General features: G+C 43.3%; 1 pseudogene; it reads left to right on the forward strand.

Annotated features, from left to right (window-relative positions):
- Positions 1–2,172: 2,172 nt before the first annotated feature.
- LOC141567342 (large ribosomal subunit protein eL33 pseudogene) lies at positions 2,173–3,070 on the forward strand (annotated as a pseudogene).
- The last annotated feature ends 12,517 nt before the right edge of the window (positions 3,071–15,587 follow it).

A 15,587-nucleotide genomic window follows, 5' to 3' on the forward strand; every position in this document is an offset into this window, starting at 1 on the left:
TTTCAAAATAATTAGTTCACCAGTACACTCCAGTGATAACCTATTAGAGTTTTTTTTTTCTTTTTAAAGAATTATTGTATCATGAATTTACACATATTTGATTTATTTAGCTCTATTTTAATAGCTGGATCTGCAGTTGTTGATGCTCAAATTGAGGACAGAACTTTTTAGCATCATGTGACCACCTAGGACAACCTGAGATTTGCCCAGATCACCGTGGGATCAGGTGACGATATATAAGTAAGTCTCCTAGCTGACTGATCTTTTCCTTAAGGTCATATTACCATTACTGGACAGCAAGTGCTCAGGAATGAAGATCAATGTAATCCATCTATTCATTTTCAGTTATTCATTCACTCATTGAACAAACAAACATTTGTTGAATATCTGCTATGTGTCAGCCATTGTACTAGGTACAGGGATCTCAACAGCAAATAGAAATAGAGGGAAACAGAGACATTAGTCAAAAAAATTACATTAGTCAAAAAATGATAGAAATACATGTGAAATTGTAATGTGACAGGAACTAAAGAAGATAACTTTGGGGGGGGGGGTATGAAAGTGATCTGGAAGGCCAGGGAAGGCCTCTCTTGGGGAAGATAATTATCTGACAACTGAAGGAGGGGAAGTGGCTGACCAAGCAAAGGGGTAGGATGACAGTAGATGTAATCTTGAATACTTATATGAGCATATTATAATCTCTCCCCGCCCCTGCTGCCCCTGTTTATTTATTATAATCTGGTCTCATGCCAGCTGTACTTCTCTTAAGCCTAAATTAATATCTATATATCTATCTATATCTAGCTAGCTAGCTATCTAGCTAGCTATATTTTTTGAAGGCTCCCATTGCTATTTAAAAGAAAATTTCCCCCCTCACTTCCATTTCCTTTCCCCAATTAATGACACTAATCTCTTCTGGTCACCAGGTTGAGCATACAAAGCATGCCGTTTGAAGAAATAAAGGAACAGATTTTCTAGTCTCCCTCTCTAAAAGAAAAATCCATCCAGAGGGTCTTATAAAGATGTCTTTCCTTCCACTGATTTTTCTTTGGGACACTGTTGTGTTTCCTTCAGGAAGACTTCAGGAGCACTTAATTATCAGCCAAATAAGTTGAATCATGTCTCCAAGCTCAGTTTGACTCTTCGGAGCTCACTGAGCAATAGGCCCCAGGGGGCTTGCTTCAGCTGTTTGCATTTGCATTGGTTACTCCTGGTAACCAGGCCTTGAGGTAAAGGGAGAGAAAGAATGGATGGTGGCAACAAACAAACAAACAAACAACAACAACAAAACACCCAGATACTTGGCTGTTTATCCTGGGAACCATCCCCTTAGACCTGGCCTTTTCAGAGTGGAGAGGCTTGACCAAGAAAGGGCATGGGAGGAAGAGAAAGAATGGACAAGCACAGTGGCCTTTCACTTTAAAATAGAGGGTTTGGTTGTGACAAGTGCTCCAGGCACCCCTCTGTTGCCCACAACAATCGGGTGTATTCTCAGAGTGTTCTGAAGCCAGCACTGCCATCTTCATTTTGTTCCTTCTTTCCCAGTCTCACCCTTTTGCAGCTGCATGCAGGGTAGGGGATCCCATCTCGGGCTCAATAAGAACATGCTCTTAGCCCAGGTGGCCAGTAGCCACTCTGTGGGTGCTCATCATTTACCGCAGAAAAAGCGCTGTATTAGGAGCAGAGCCCTTGTGCTGGCTCAAGAATCCTTCTCACCTGATCAGGTAGCGTTGGGCTCACATTAACAGTCACTAGAAAAGCCAACCTTGGTTTGCTGCCCAAGGCTATTATGCCACAGTAAAAGACTTACAAACATCCACAGAGTCTTGACCAGAAAGATCTGGCCAGTATTAGAATGTCAAAGAAGAATAAGGAAACTTGGTGACTCTTTTTCCCAACTCAAGGCAGGTAAAGCCAGAGGATTTTATTGCTCTTACAACTGAATATTCCCTGGGTAGATATGGCTTCAGGAATAGCATGGCTCAAGCGATACCAGGAGCCCTTGATGTCTTTCCTAAGCTATAAAAGAAAATTGGGGTATTGTTACCAGCAGAAGAAGAAGTGGTGTTGGGTTGTCACAAAATAATAAATGTTTATTTCATATAATTTAACATACTGAATAGTGTGTCTGGATGGGATTATTTTTTTCTTTCCTCCTGGAGCCGGCACTTCATGGATAAAGCAATGGAAGGGTATGTTTGTAGCATCACGCCAAGAAAGGATGGAGATAATGAGGTATACAAGGTAGCCTACTACGAAGTTAGCCTTTCTAGGACAAGATATCAAATTATTTCCTTAAAGCAATCTACCTAGAATCCAGCCACTATAATGGTGTCTTCTCCACTCACTGGCCCTGTTTTCATCCTCATGATTTAAAGCTCCTCTCTTCTTCGGAGCAGAACTGGTCGAAAAAAGAATGGCTGCCAACTCACAAAGAGGAGTGGTATTAGGGTAGAGAAAAAGAAGGAGTTGGAAAGAAAGAGGAAGGTTGTGAGGTGGAATAAAATGTGAAGGAGAGGGTCTGTAGCTAAAGTGTTGGTCCCGTGGGGATACTCTAAAAACCTTTAGTGAGGCTAAGAGCCATCTACAAAATGCAAGGGGACAATTCAGAGGCTGGGCACTACTTTCAAAGCCTACCATCCTTTGGAATTAGTAGAGATTGAAATAAAGAAGTTATAGCTTTTTCTGCCATTTTGGGGCCTGTGGAGGCCTGCTGGGAACAGGGCTTCTAAAATGACAAATATGTCTGAAGGCTGTGGTCCAAGGCCACTGTGCTGGCTGTCAGCGGGCTCTCCGGAACCAGACAGAGCACACAGCTCTTAAAACTGTAGGTGTTTATGCTCGAGATGAAACTGAATTCTGTCTGGGCAGGAGATGTGCTTATGTGGACAAGGCCAGGAACAACACAGTGACTCCTGGTGGCAAACCGAACAAAACCAGAGTCATCTGGGGAAAGGGAACTCGTGCTCATGGAAACAGTGGCATGGCTTGTGCCAAATTCCAAAGCCACCTTCCTGCTAAGGCCACAGGACACAGAATCTGTGTAATGCTCTACTCCTCAAGGATTTAAACTTACTGAAAAGTAAATAAAGTGGATTTGTTCTCTTGTAAAAAAAAAAAAGTTCTGAAACACTCTTTGGGGTTCTGGAGTGTGCATGTGTGTTGTGTGTGTATATACACATGTGTATATGTGTGTATGCGTGTTGGCCTGGTTGAAGGAAGGAGAGAAGCCGGCAGGTTTCTGAACCTCCCCCTCATGGAAGTTGGGGGCGGAGCAGAGCCCACAGGGTGGACCAACTAGCTGATCATTTTTTTTTTTTTTCTTTGTAAATGATTGTCCTACTCTCTCTCCTCCAAGATCAGCGTTTCCTATCCTATCACTCAGTAGCTATCTTGGGAGAGGTTAATGTCTCTATAGAGGCCGATATACCTGAGTGGTTACACTCATAGCCTTGGGGTCAGACAGACCCGGACTTGAGTCCCTTCTCTACCACATGCTACCCATGTGACCTTGTGCTACCTGTGTGACCTTGAGCATATTATTTCTCCTCACACATAGTAAACTCTCAATAACTAAGAGAGACGATGATGCAGATTTCTAGTATCTTTACTAAGTTTGCTTCTGTGGGATTTGGGGACTTGAATCTGAGGGTTAGATTGGGAAAAAAACACAAAACATCTTACTGAAATAGAGAAAAATATTTGGGGTGAGAACCCCAGTTTTGCTATTGCCTGGGTATGAGACCACAGGAGCCACTTCACTGGGCTGTGCTTTGCCTTCTGTATCTGAAAGCGTGTTTGTACATGGAGGGTAGAAGCGATCAAAATGAGTGATGCTCCTGTCTCACAAGGTCGTGTTAGAACCTGGATTGGATCTTGCTGTGCAAATTCCTGCTGGGAACAACGGGCGGGGCATCAGAGGGCAGGATATGAAGGGGGGCAAAGGAGGAAAAGGGGAGAGGGGATGGCTCGTACTACCAGGTGTCGAGAGTAACATTGCCTTCCCGTCTCTTTGTGTTATTCAGAGCAAGAGGTGAGGCAGCATGGCTGTGAGGGACATCTTGGCGTCCATGTGTGGGACATCTATCCCAGCCTCCCTGTTTTCCGTCAGGAGTTGAGACTGGCCAGAATGGTGAGCTTCTTTCCTAAGCCCAACTCAGAATTTTATGTCAGCAAATGTATTTAAATTCATCTGTTCTGATTTAGAGTTTCTTCCCTCTGAGCTGAGAGGGAGGAAAAACTCCATATATTGTTTCCTTGTGTTCTATGGAGTTATGGGATGCCTTCTATAATTCTAGAAATTATGATAAAGCATCCATAAAAATGAGGCAGAATCCCCATGCAGCAATTCCAGTAGCTTAAAGGAACTTTATTTAATACCCATTCATGGAAGTGTGGCAGCATTTGAAGACTTCATTTAATTCCTTCATCACAGTTGGAAAATGAGCACGCGGCAGCCTGGGTATATGGAGGCTCAGAACCTCCGCGGGGCCGCTTTCCTGAGGCTCATGTGTCTGGTTGTTTGGGCTTTGTCCACAGTTATTTTGTGCACTTTTAAAGAGCAATTGACTCTGTTTAATTTCCATTTAGAGCTCTCTCAGCTTAAAGCCAAATTCTTGCAAAAGTGTTCTGATTTAATTCCATTCAAATTAATTCAATTAAAAGAACATTTGTTGAGCCACTACTTGGTGCCACGCTAGGCCTGCAGGGAATACAAAAATCTACTGGACCAGGTCTCTGTTGCCCAAAGCTAAGTGGATATTCAGCAATTGCTACTTAAGTTTTCATAAACAGTAGGACTAAGGCAGTGTTGGCAATCCTGCACAGACTCTTTCTGACCAGCTGGCCAACCAATTCTTTTCCATCTTCCACTTTTTCATCTTTATCTGCCTCCTTTACGTAGTAACAACACAGTTATTCAGTAAATATTAAGGACTTAACTGTAGGCTGAGAAGAGAGGCACTGTAGAGAGGAAAGCTAATTGTTTTCATTCATTTGCCGTAGCTGAGCTTGACCGTGTTAAGAACCCAAGCAAGAGAGTCACTTGGTGTTGGTGGGGGGCAAGGGGGGGTCGCAGGTTGTTAACAAGGGAAAGTTGGCCTGTTTCAGCTCCAGCTTCTCATCTTCACATGGATATAATAGTAACAATATGTACCTCACCTGCTATGAGGACGGAAGGAGCTAAAGTGAATAAAAGGTTGTTTTCCATCATCATCATCATCATCATTGGTTATTTTAGAAGAGAAATTCTTAGAGGTCAGAGACAGTTGCATTTTATGGATGACAGTCTCCATCACCTATTAACAAGAAATATGTATCAATAATTAATAAATACTAGTACATACAACACTAATAAAAATGCTAACAGTTAAATGTTTCAAATCTCCCCCCTCCCATGCCTCTTCTGGTCAGGAAGACTGTATCTGGGTATCTTCAATAACAGCCTCCTTTGCAGCTCTGAATCTTGGCCTGGCAAAGGGGAAAATGAAGGAAGCTGGGGAGTAAGTGAAGCTACATGATAAGTTACCGAGACAGAGAGACCCAGGTTGTTCTACAGAGCTGGTTTTGGAAAGAACTTTGAGGAGGCCTTGGAGAGGGAGATGACAAAGACTTGGGGATAGCCGTTTTTTTTTTTTTTTTTTTTTTTTTTTTTTTTTTGTGTGTGTGTGTGTGTGAGAGAGAGAGAGAGAGAGAGAGAGAGAGAGAGAGAGAATAAAAGAAAAGCCCTTAGGGTAATCCCAGCGTTTTGGGCCTGCAACCTGTGCAGCCCCAAAGGGCCCCAGGTTTTAAAGGGAACCAAACTTATGCCACCCTGAAGCTTTTTTTAGAGATTGGTTTTAACCTGTTTATTAAGAAACAAGCCTCAGAAAGAACTCTTGGCCTTTCCCCTCTTACCTGCACAAGCGATTCAGACAGAAACCTGCTTCAGGAAGGAAATCTTAGAATGCTGCCTCAGCCTAATTTGAATTAAGCGTGGTAAATAAGAGGACATCAGGCAGGCACCTGTTGCCTAGATAACCCTGGGTCCCATTGTTTCCGAGTTGCCCAGCAACAAACAGTGTTCTTACCATGTGTGCTCTCCTCTCCCTCAACTACTTGTAAGTCACCTATTCTCACTTCTGAACTCTAATACCCCTTCACCAGCTTTCTCCTTTGTCCAAAAATGTCTTACATACCCTGTGTTGCCTCAGTGTCGTTGAAATTTTTATGCCTATGTGAATTCTCCATGTAAGTGTATTAAAAATTTGACTTTCTCCTGTTAATCTTTGTTAATTTGATTATAAGCCCAGTTAGAAAAAATAAGAAGGTGAGAAAAAAGTATTATATTTTTAGCCCCCACTGTCTAATGCATTGTTGTTCTCTGGAAATTCTCAATTTTTGAACAAGGGACCCCACCTTTTCATTTTGTACTGGGCTCTGCAAATTATGTAACTGGTCCTGCCTTAGGGAAAGATTTGTGAAAGTTTTGCTGTTAAAAAATGAATGTAATCTCGTTTTAGTGTTTTCTTGAGAGTTAAACAGCTTTCAACTACTGGGGCAGGGGAGGGCAGTATTAAATTATGGGTCCTTTGACTAAAACTCCAGACTGGGCTGGGCCTCAAGGTGATTCAGCTTTACCCAGATCCCATAGGGGAAGAGCAGCTTTCCCCTCCCTCTGTTGTGTCTGTAGGAGTCCTCTGCACCCCTCCCAGCCCAATTCGTTTGCAAAATCCATGGGAAGTCTGCAGACAACCTCTGATGTGTGCTCACTCCATCAGCCTCTGAGGAAACCCAGTACAGCACTCTATCCTCCATTCTATTATTCTGGCAAAATGTTCCACGCTGACAAAAAAGGCTTACGGTGTTTCTTGGGGGTGGGGGCTAAGATAAAGCAAGCAGTGTTCCTTGCAATGCTGTGTGGGACGAGGAGAACTTCTCCATAAGGAAATTCAAACTTAGGAGACAGGGCACTTCCGTTGTCAGGTGTGTTTTGCGCAGAGCCACTTTCTTTTCCTGCTGCTTACATTCCGACAGAAAGCGCCCTACATTCCAACAGAAAGCACCCGTGTAGACAGGACAGCGCACTGTGAGTTCAGCCCATTATCAAATGGTTTCAAGGGTCATTTTGATCTTGTCAGGATCCGCAGGCTTCCTTTCAGCAGCCCTAAAAAAGCTGACAGGAACAATAAATGGTCAATTCTGAAACTCTTTATCAGAGTTATACCACGGGGCAAACTGTGCTCTAAATACCGATGTCCAGTCCCTGTCTCCACTTACCAACCCCCCATTTTCAGACATCGTTGCCCCCCATCTCTCACCACCTCATCGTCATCGGCCGATTTTGCCAACCTTGTGTGTGATTTGTGGTCACTTCTTTATCTGCTTCATAGTGCTCACACTATAAAGGACCAAACGTGACGTATACCTCGGATCATGCATTGGCTTCTGATATAGTGCCTGCATAGCTGTAATAGCTGTGCTGAGCGGAAGCTGAGAACAGTCACCCTTGCCACTCTCCATTTTTAGGGAGACTGTGATAGGTTGGAGGATTGCCCTATCCATCACTAGTCAGAGGTGATTACCTCTCACCCTTCTCTGCCTCCTCAATAAATGGCTCCAAATTTCAATTCCAGGAGACACATTCAAAATAGGGGTATCTACAGTATGAAAAGAGTTATAAACATGGTAGAATCTAAAGGAAATCATAAAACCCAAGAGATAGGTTATATTAATAGGATATGCCACACCTGGTAAAGGATTTAGACTTTAAAAATATTAACATTTCTTCTATAACAGATTATTCCACTCATGGAAATTACAATTACTGTCTTTTTTTTTATACTGATAATGAAAATTACGTATATTTTCTTTAGACATGGTATTTTAACTAAGTGAAATAAGGCAGCAAGTAGTTCCAAATGGATTTCAAAAGTGTGTTGCCTTAACTTTCTAGATTTGTATGTCTTTATGAAAATTTTCTTGGGGCCTGGTTTAAATGCCCTAACTTCAGAGCTGAGCCAGCTCTAGACTGCCTGAAGAACCATCAAACACCCCTAATAATGAGGTCAATTTGACATGACAAACTGGTAGTAAAGAGCACTTTATACAACAGTAAAAAAACTCATATTCCCAGTATTACAGTGAAGCCCACAGATGTCCGATGAGAGTGGGGAGGGGCACAGGAGATCCCTGCAAGGTGGATTCTTCCCATTAGAACTGGACGTTGGTGTGAGCCAGTGTTTCTAAGGTGCGTTTGGCAGGATGCCTGCTTCACAGAATCCTGATAGGAAGGATGTTAAAAACAAATGAGAAGCGCTCTGTGGGAAGATGAATTTCAGGTTCTCTGAGCTGAGCAAAGCCAAAGGGTTATCTTATTGTAGGAAATCTCAGTGGCTTAAATTTGCTAAACTGATTTGTAAATATCCGAGGGCGGAGGGAGAACATGGCACAGAACACTTCCCAAACTTTTCGGGACTTGGAAAGTGTTTCTGAGAAACAGTCCAAGGCATTAGAGTTCTGGGTTCCCCTTAGGGAGCCTCCTGTCTTGGGCCTGGGGGCATCACTGGAGGGACATGTGGTGAGCAGGACGATGTGTGGCCCACAGTGTCATAGAGCCTGTTGAAGCCTCAGTGGTCTAGGGCCTTCTTGCCACCTGGGCGGGCACCTGAGGAAACCATTACTTTCCCTTTTGCCCATGGTGCTCCTTCATGACGTTCAGACAACAGTCCATGGTGATTAGACAGGAGGATGCACAGGCTCCAGCTCCAAAATATCAGGTTCATTTGCTCACGTTCTTTGAAGTTCTGTTTTCCCGTGAGAAATCAGAAAACCAATGCCAAGTGTCTATTTACACTGTGAAAAGAAAGTAGTTAAGACCCATGCATTTGTCCCCAAGTAACTCTGAATCTGCTGGGGTTTGAAAGGGATAGTCCCCTGGGATCCAGGATGCTGGAGACCTGTCTTGCCAATCACCTTCTCACTGCCCTCCCTCAGAGGTTCTGGAGACTGTTATGTACCCAAGGAACACGAACGTGCCTGATGCTATCGCTGTGTTTACAGCTATTTGACCCTTGAGCTCCGGTGAAGACTTGAGGTCTAAGTGGAACTTCTAGTTCCCTTTCCTTTCACAGACCTAAGTCCCAGTATCTAGCACTGTCCAGCCACCAGAAGAAGTGGGGTGAGGGGTGGGCAGTAGGATGGCTGGAAACTAAGGTGGCTCAGTGCACTCACCAGCTGCCAGCCTGGAGAAGCTGGAAAAGTAAGAAAGAAGGCTGACAGGTCAGCATCAAGCCTATAAGAAACAGGCCCTGGCAACAAGCCCCATCCCATCTGATGTAATAACTAAGAGGCTGATTGTCTTAGTTCCGTTCGGCTCCTAGAACACAGTGCCACACACCGGATAGCTTTAAGCAGAAAACATTTCTTACGGTTCTGGGTGCTGGAAGTCTGACATCAGGGTGCCAGAACGGTCAGGAACTCATGAGAACCCTCTTCTGGGTCACAGACTGCTGACGTCTTGCTGTGTCCTCACATGGTAGAAGGAACAGCCAACTTTCTTGGGCCTCTTTTATAAGGGCATTAATCTTATTTCTGAGAGATCTGCCTTCATGACCTATTTACCTTCCAAAGACCCCTCCTCCTAGTATCATCACATTGGGCATTAGGATTGCAAACCATAGCACAGATGGGCTTCCGATAATGAAGAAGCAGTGAAGTCGGAGTCAGCATATGTGACTCTGGACACAGCCTGCTTGATTGGATGACCTATGGAGACCAGACTCCACCCTTGGCTTCTGCTTTTCATGCAAGCACCTGAAGACCTAGTAAGGGCCAAGCCACGTCCCTACGGTAACTACTAACATTACACTGCTCACCAGGTCCCATCTGCCTGGAGGAGGGGCCCTGGACCATAAATCATCCTGTTCTGGGCCAAGACTGGGAGCTGAGAGGAGAGGGGGCCAGTGCCACCTTCTTTGCCCACTGAATGCCTCCACATAGACATGCCTCCCATCCTTTAAAGGAGTTGAAAGTGCAGTTTGATTGACTCCAGTACATGGGTCAGAGAAGATTAGCGGGAGCATGTCCCTCACTCTTCTTTCTCTGGGTAACATGAGCCCCGCCTGAAAGAGCTGGTTTTCCATTTCTGAGCCTGTGGATTCTGATCCTGGCCCTGGGATCCCAGACTCTACTGAATAGCATCTAACTCGTCAGCCGGCAAACTTATGCCCCTCAGGTACACTGAGATGCCCCAGAGATACAGAGTTCTTCTATTTTTTGTTGTAATTCTTCTCCTATTAAGAAATGTTTCCTTATGTATAACATCGTGCTATTGTACTGTTCTTTGTGGAGACAAAAAACAGCTGTTTTCTGTGGATGAGTCTAACAGGGTTATGTGTGGATGAGTCTTCCGTACACTTAAAGATGCTTGATCTTACTTTATCTCGGATGAAAAGTCTAGAGTTAATCTCTTTTCGTAAGTCTTGAGCTCCTTTTTTTGTTCACCATATTGTGAGTGTCCCCCAAAAAAGGTCCTTTAAATTTTTTAATTGTTAGAATCATCTGGAGACCTTTCTAAACATATTAAAGCACACGTCTCTCTCTAGACCTTCTGCATAAGAATTATAGGGGCCAGGGGTGGTTTATAGCTTGGGCAGCAATTACCATTCTTAAACAGGACAAATGAATTATTGGGATCTTGATGAAGTGTGTACCCAGCATACAGTCTCCCTTTCTCAGGTAAGGCACCCTATCTTCAGAAGAGGGTCTGGCATCTACGTTAGCATTAGCCTCATGGATGGACAGACTTCTGGTCCAAACAAGACCAGAATATTTTTCCAAGAGTTTGGAGATGAAACTTAGAGATAAGAGGTTACTCTCTGAATGTGAACAGAAATATGACCTGGACAAAAGGGTGACACCAAATTATGACATGAAGATAAAGAGTAGATAAAGATGGCCTTCAGAGAAGAAGTAGAATGAAGCAGATGCTGTCTGAGAGATTCAGGAGGTAAAAAGCAAGCATTGCGATGACTCTCTAGGCAGTGGGTGAGTCCCTGCATTCCTGCCCTGGAGTTTCATGAAACAGTCTATGTCCTATGTGGTAGAAGTTCTCTTTTTGCCTAACCTGGATAAAGTAGATTTTCATTAGCAACCACGAAAGGGACCTAACCAAATACAGAACTAACAGCTGTACCGGAATACTTGATAAGCTCACAGCTTATGTGTTCTGTCCCTGTTGACTCGCTATGGAACTCTCTATTTTGCTTTCTTGAGAGGACACATGCTTTCTTGACTTCTAAATGGTATTTCATTAACAACTGACTGCACAATTTTAATACACTCCAAAGTCTGAATGAGTACTGAATGTTCTTCTGTGGAAAAATCTTTCCACTTCTTTCAATAGGGAAAAACAAAACAAAACAAACAAAAAAACCTCACTAATATTTACTAACTGATGCATTCACTGAACAATCTGTAAAGTCAATATTATTATTGCCCATTTTACATGCGAGGAAACTGTGGCAAAGGGAAAGGAAATCACTTTCCTTAGGTCACAGAGTTTGTAAAGGTGAAGCCAAGATTTAGACCCAGATGTGACTATGCAGTCCAAGATTTCAACCATTTTGCTATATTTGGGTTGAAATCAAAGCTCATTGGTTGAAAGCAAAACTCTGGATGCTACTTGAGAAGTAATGTGCGAATATTGTTTCTTAACCATGAGAGCAGTCCAATTAGGAATCTACAGGAAGAAGCAAATAAAGAAGGTGAGAGGGCTCTGGCAGTTTTCATAGATGAGTCAGGATGAATTACAGGGATGGAGTTGCCATCTTACCATTCATTTCCTCCTTTAAACAGATTCCTGATTTTATTCCTATATGTATCCCTTCACCAAGTGGTCCATGTTCTAGGGCAGGCTGGCCTCCATGAAAGGACCTTATTTGTCTAAGGGTAAACCTATCCCCCTTGCCAGTAATTGGTCATATGACTCAATTTGGGTTAATGAGATGCAAGGAGAGCTTTTCTTGGGAGCTTATCAGACAATTTTGCCTTGCGCTTATGTGAAAAATTTCAGGAGAGATTATTTCTTGTGATTTGGATGATGTTGTGTCAGTTAGCTATTGACACAAAATTTCTGCGTAGCAAAATCCCACAAAATCTCAGCACCATAGAGCACTAAGCATTTATTTGGTTGATCTAGGCCACACTAGTTGGGACAGTTCATTTCTCTTGATCTTGGCTCGGCTCATTAATGAGTCTGGGGATCAGCTGAACTAGCTTGTGTTCTACACCAGAGTCCTTCCTTCCCTTCCTTCCTTCCTTCCTTCCTTCCTTCCTTCCTTCCTTCCTTCCTTCCTTCCTTCCTTCCTTCCTTCCTTCCTTCCTTCCTTCCTTCCTAGAACCAGTGCTAGCTTATGCATGTTCTTCTCAACACAACAGCAGAGGTATAAGAGCGTCAGTGGAAATGTACAAGTCTATCTCAAGCCTAGGCTCCATCACTTCTACCAACATGTCACTGGCCAAAGATATTCACATGGCTAAGCTTGTACTAAGTATCAATTCTGCCCACTGAGCCATCATAGTCGATCACATAGCCAAGACCAACATCAGTGGATCAGGAGGAAGTCTGCTCCTTCCTGGGAGTAATGGGGGTGGGTGTGAATATTTCTGATAAATAATCTAATCTACCACAGGGCTGTGAATGAATATGACACTTGAAAGAATGACAGCCCTACTCCCTTTGGGCCTGCAAATAAAGCCAACACACACACACACACACACACACACACACACACACACACACACACCACAGGCTCTGATAGAATCCTAGGAAAATGGAGCCACAAGATCAAATTAACCCAAAGTTCTAGCCGACATCTGGACTTCCAGTAATGTTGGTCAAGTTTGATGTTATTCAAACCAGTTTGAGGTAGATTTTCTGTTACTTGCGGCTGAAACTTTCCCAATTCAGAACTTTCCTTGGAACATTTAAGAACAAGGGCCCAGAGTTGTGAATAATCATAGCACCTTGGGAAAAAGCAATGCAAAGAGCCTAGATAGATCATTTTTTCCCCCAAATGTTTTGTCTTTGGAAAGTCAACCATCCCTTCCTCTTATCATCTGCTCACCTTGTGGCAGATGCATTCCTTCTTGATTTTGTGTAATTTGATTCATTCTCAGATGTTTGTTCATCTGACCTTCCAGTTGGTATGGTAACGGCCCAACTGAACTGTGGCATTTATTATTCACTGTAAGCTCTCGTCAAGTCAGTATGAATCAGGTATGCCTTCTTTCAAGCTGTCCAGGGGACTAAGTTATTAATGGGGAAAGGTAGCCCTGTATGCCTACAGGGTTGATGTTTGAAATTCTCCTGTTAAAACTCTACCACGCTCTTCTGCTCACATTGATTTGAGGTGGTTCCTTCTTTTCTGTAGGGCGCTTGTTTCCTACCTGTGCCAGGCAAAATTTGTTTCCATCCTCCACCCCCGTCGTCCTGTTAGGTTAACAGCAAGGCACAAATTAAGTGGGCAGTCAGTCAAGGGATTTGTAAGACTCACATTGAAAAAATACTGTGGGGAATTTTCATGCTTATGTGAATTTCCCAGATATGTGTATTAAAACTTTGATTTTCTCCCACTTAAGAAAAATACTGAAAGAGCAAAGGGTAATATCTGAGAATAAGAATCAGTCATTTAAAATAATACTTACAAAAGCTTACTGCATACTTACTACTCAACTAAGAAGTTCTTGATACCTTAGAGGGTAAAACATTGAATAAGAACATGGCTAATATTCATTGGCTACCTACTATATGCTGGGCAGTGTATGGCTCCCACTGTTTACATTACCCATTCAGTCTTCACAATGATCTTAGGAAATAATTATGATTATCTTCATTTTAGGGAGAAAATGATTAACTTTTTTGAGGTCTCACTGCTAGCATGTGGAGGCATTAGGATTTGAATTTGCACTTGTGAGTCTATTTTATTTACACTATACAGAAGAGATATAGCACAGTGGCTGTGAGTGTAGACTTGCTTATGAGAATAGTAAAATCTGGCCCTGACACCTACTACTTGTATGACTTTGGCCAAATTGCTTAATCTTTCCATGCCTCGGTTTTCTCATTTGTAGAATGAGGATTATTCTATTACTGACCTCAGAGTGTAGCTCTCAGAATTAAATGAGATAATGTACATCAGACAGCACAATGTGTGACGCATAATGAACTCTTCAAAAGGTGGATATTTTTATTATGGAGTGAATGCCTGGTACACTGTTGTCCCTTAGAATGTTCTCTGCTGATGGAGAGGTTCTATGTCTGCATTGTCTAATGCTGTAGCCTCTAGCCCATGTGGCTATTGAGAACTTAAAATGTGGCTAGTGCAACTGAGGAACTGAATCTTTTATTTCGTTGAATTTTAATTAATGACAATTTAAATGTAAATGGCCACATGTACCTAGTGGCTACCGTATTGGACAGTGCAGGTGTCGTATGTGCCAGATACAATATGTACAAAAAAGAATAAGATGTGATTCCCATTCATGGGAAGCCTATGGTTTGATGGAGGAACAGGCTGACAAGCAAATGCTTAGCAGACATGGCGCTAAGTATAATACTACAGCTATAGACAGGATGCTACGGGAACTCACAGAACAAGGGACTGATTGTGCCTGGGGACCAGACACAGCCTTTTAGAGGTAATGACAGTTGAGCTAGGCTTCGAAGGCAGAGTAAAGATACAATTCATCCATTCAACAGATATGTGTTAGGTGCCTTCTCTGGGTCAGGCACCAAGTTTGAGAGAGTATATATTGTCTAATGAGAGGTAAAGGTAAGCGTTCAGAGGAGACATCGGTTAGGCTGTTTGGGAAGGTCTTGTTAAGAAAAGTAGTATTTGAACTATCCCTTGAATCACAGATAGGATTTGGATGATGCTGGGAGTTGAGGGAGGCACTCGAGGTAAGGAAAAGAACACAGGTGAAGGTAAAAAGCGGAGCCAACCATTAGACCCGCCTAACTGAAGTAGAGAATATGGCATCAGGACAACTGCTGGGAATGAAGATAGAGTGGGGAGATATGAAGCAGGCTTTGAATGGTGGTCAGTGGAGCTTTCCCTTTACACCACTGGAGATTTTGGAGCTGCACGTTGTAAGTTGTATGAAGTAGTTTAGTAGATAGGCTCAAGGTGCATTTGAAAGACAGAGAGGCAGAAGGTTTATTTGGGAAGGCCCCCAGTCAGGCACTGTTCAATGTTTAAAACACTTCCTGGTATTCTGGCTACCAGCATCCGTGTATCCATTCCCGTCCCATAGCCTCCCTCTTCTTCCCCAAATCCCTAAGCAGGGGTGGGGGGCGGTCACCTCTCCATTGGATCTCTGGTCCTGTGGTCTCTCCAGTGTCTACTTCCCCCTACAGTGGGAATCAGGCACTGCTCCTGGACTCAGGCATTCGGTGCCAGGGAGGGGACAGTGAACGTCTGAGCATCACTGTTGCAGGGCGGCAAGAGCAGCAGTGCAGGGGCAGCGTGGTCCGATCAGACTGTGGCAGCATGACTGTGGCCTCGGCGGTCAGGTCACCTTTGGCTCCTGCCTCCTGCAATTCTGAT

This window comes from Rhinolophus sinicus, chromosome 5 (assembly GCF_057876585.1).
Source record: "Rhinolophus sinicus isolate RSI-liver-muscle chromosome 5, RSI-T2T, whole genome shotgun sequence".
Classification (NCBI taxonomy): Eukaryota; Metazoa; Chordata; class Mammalia; order Chiroptera; family Rhinolophidae; genus Rhinolophus; species Rhinolophus sinicus.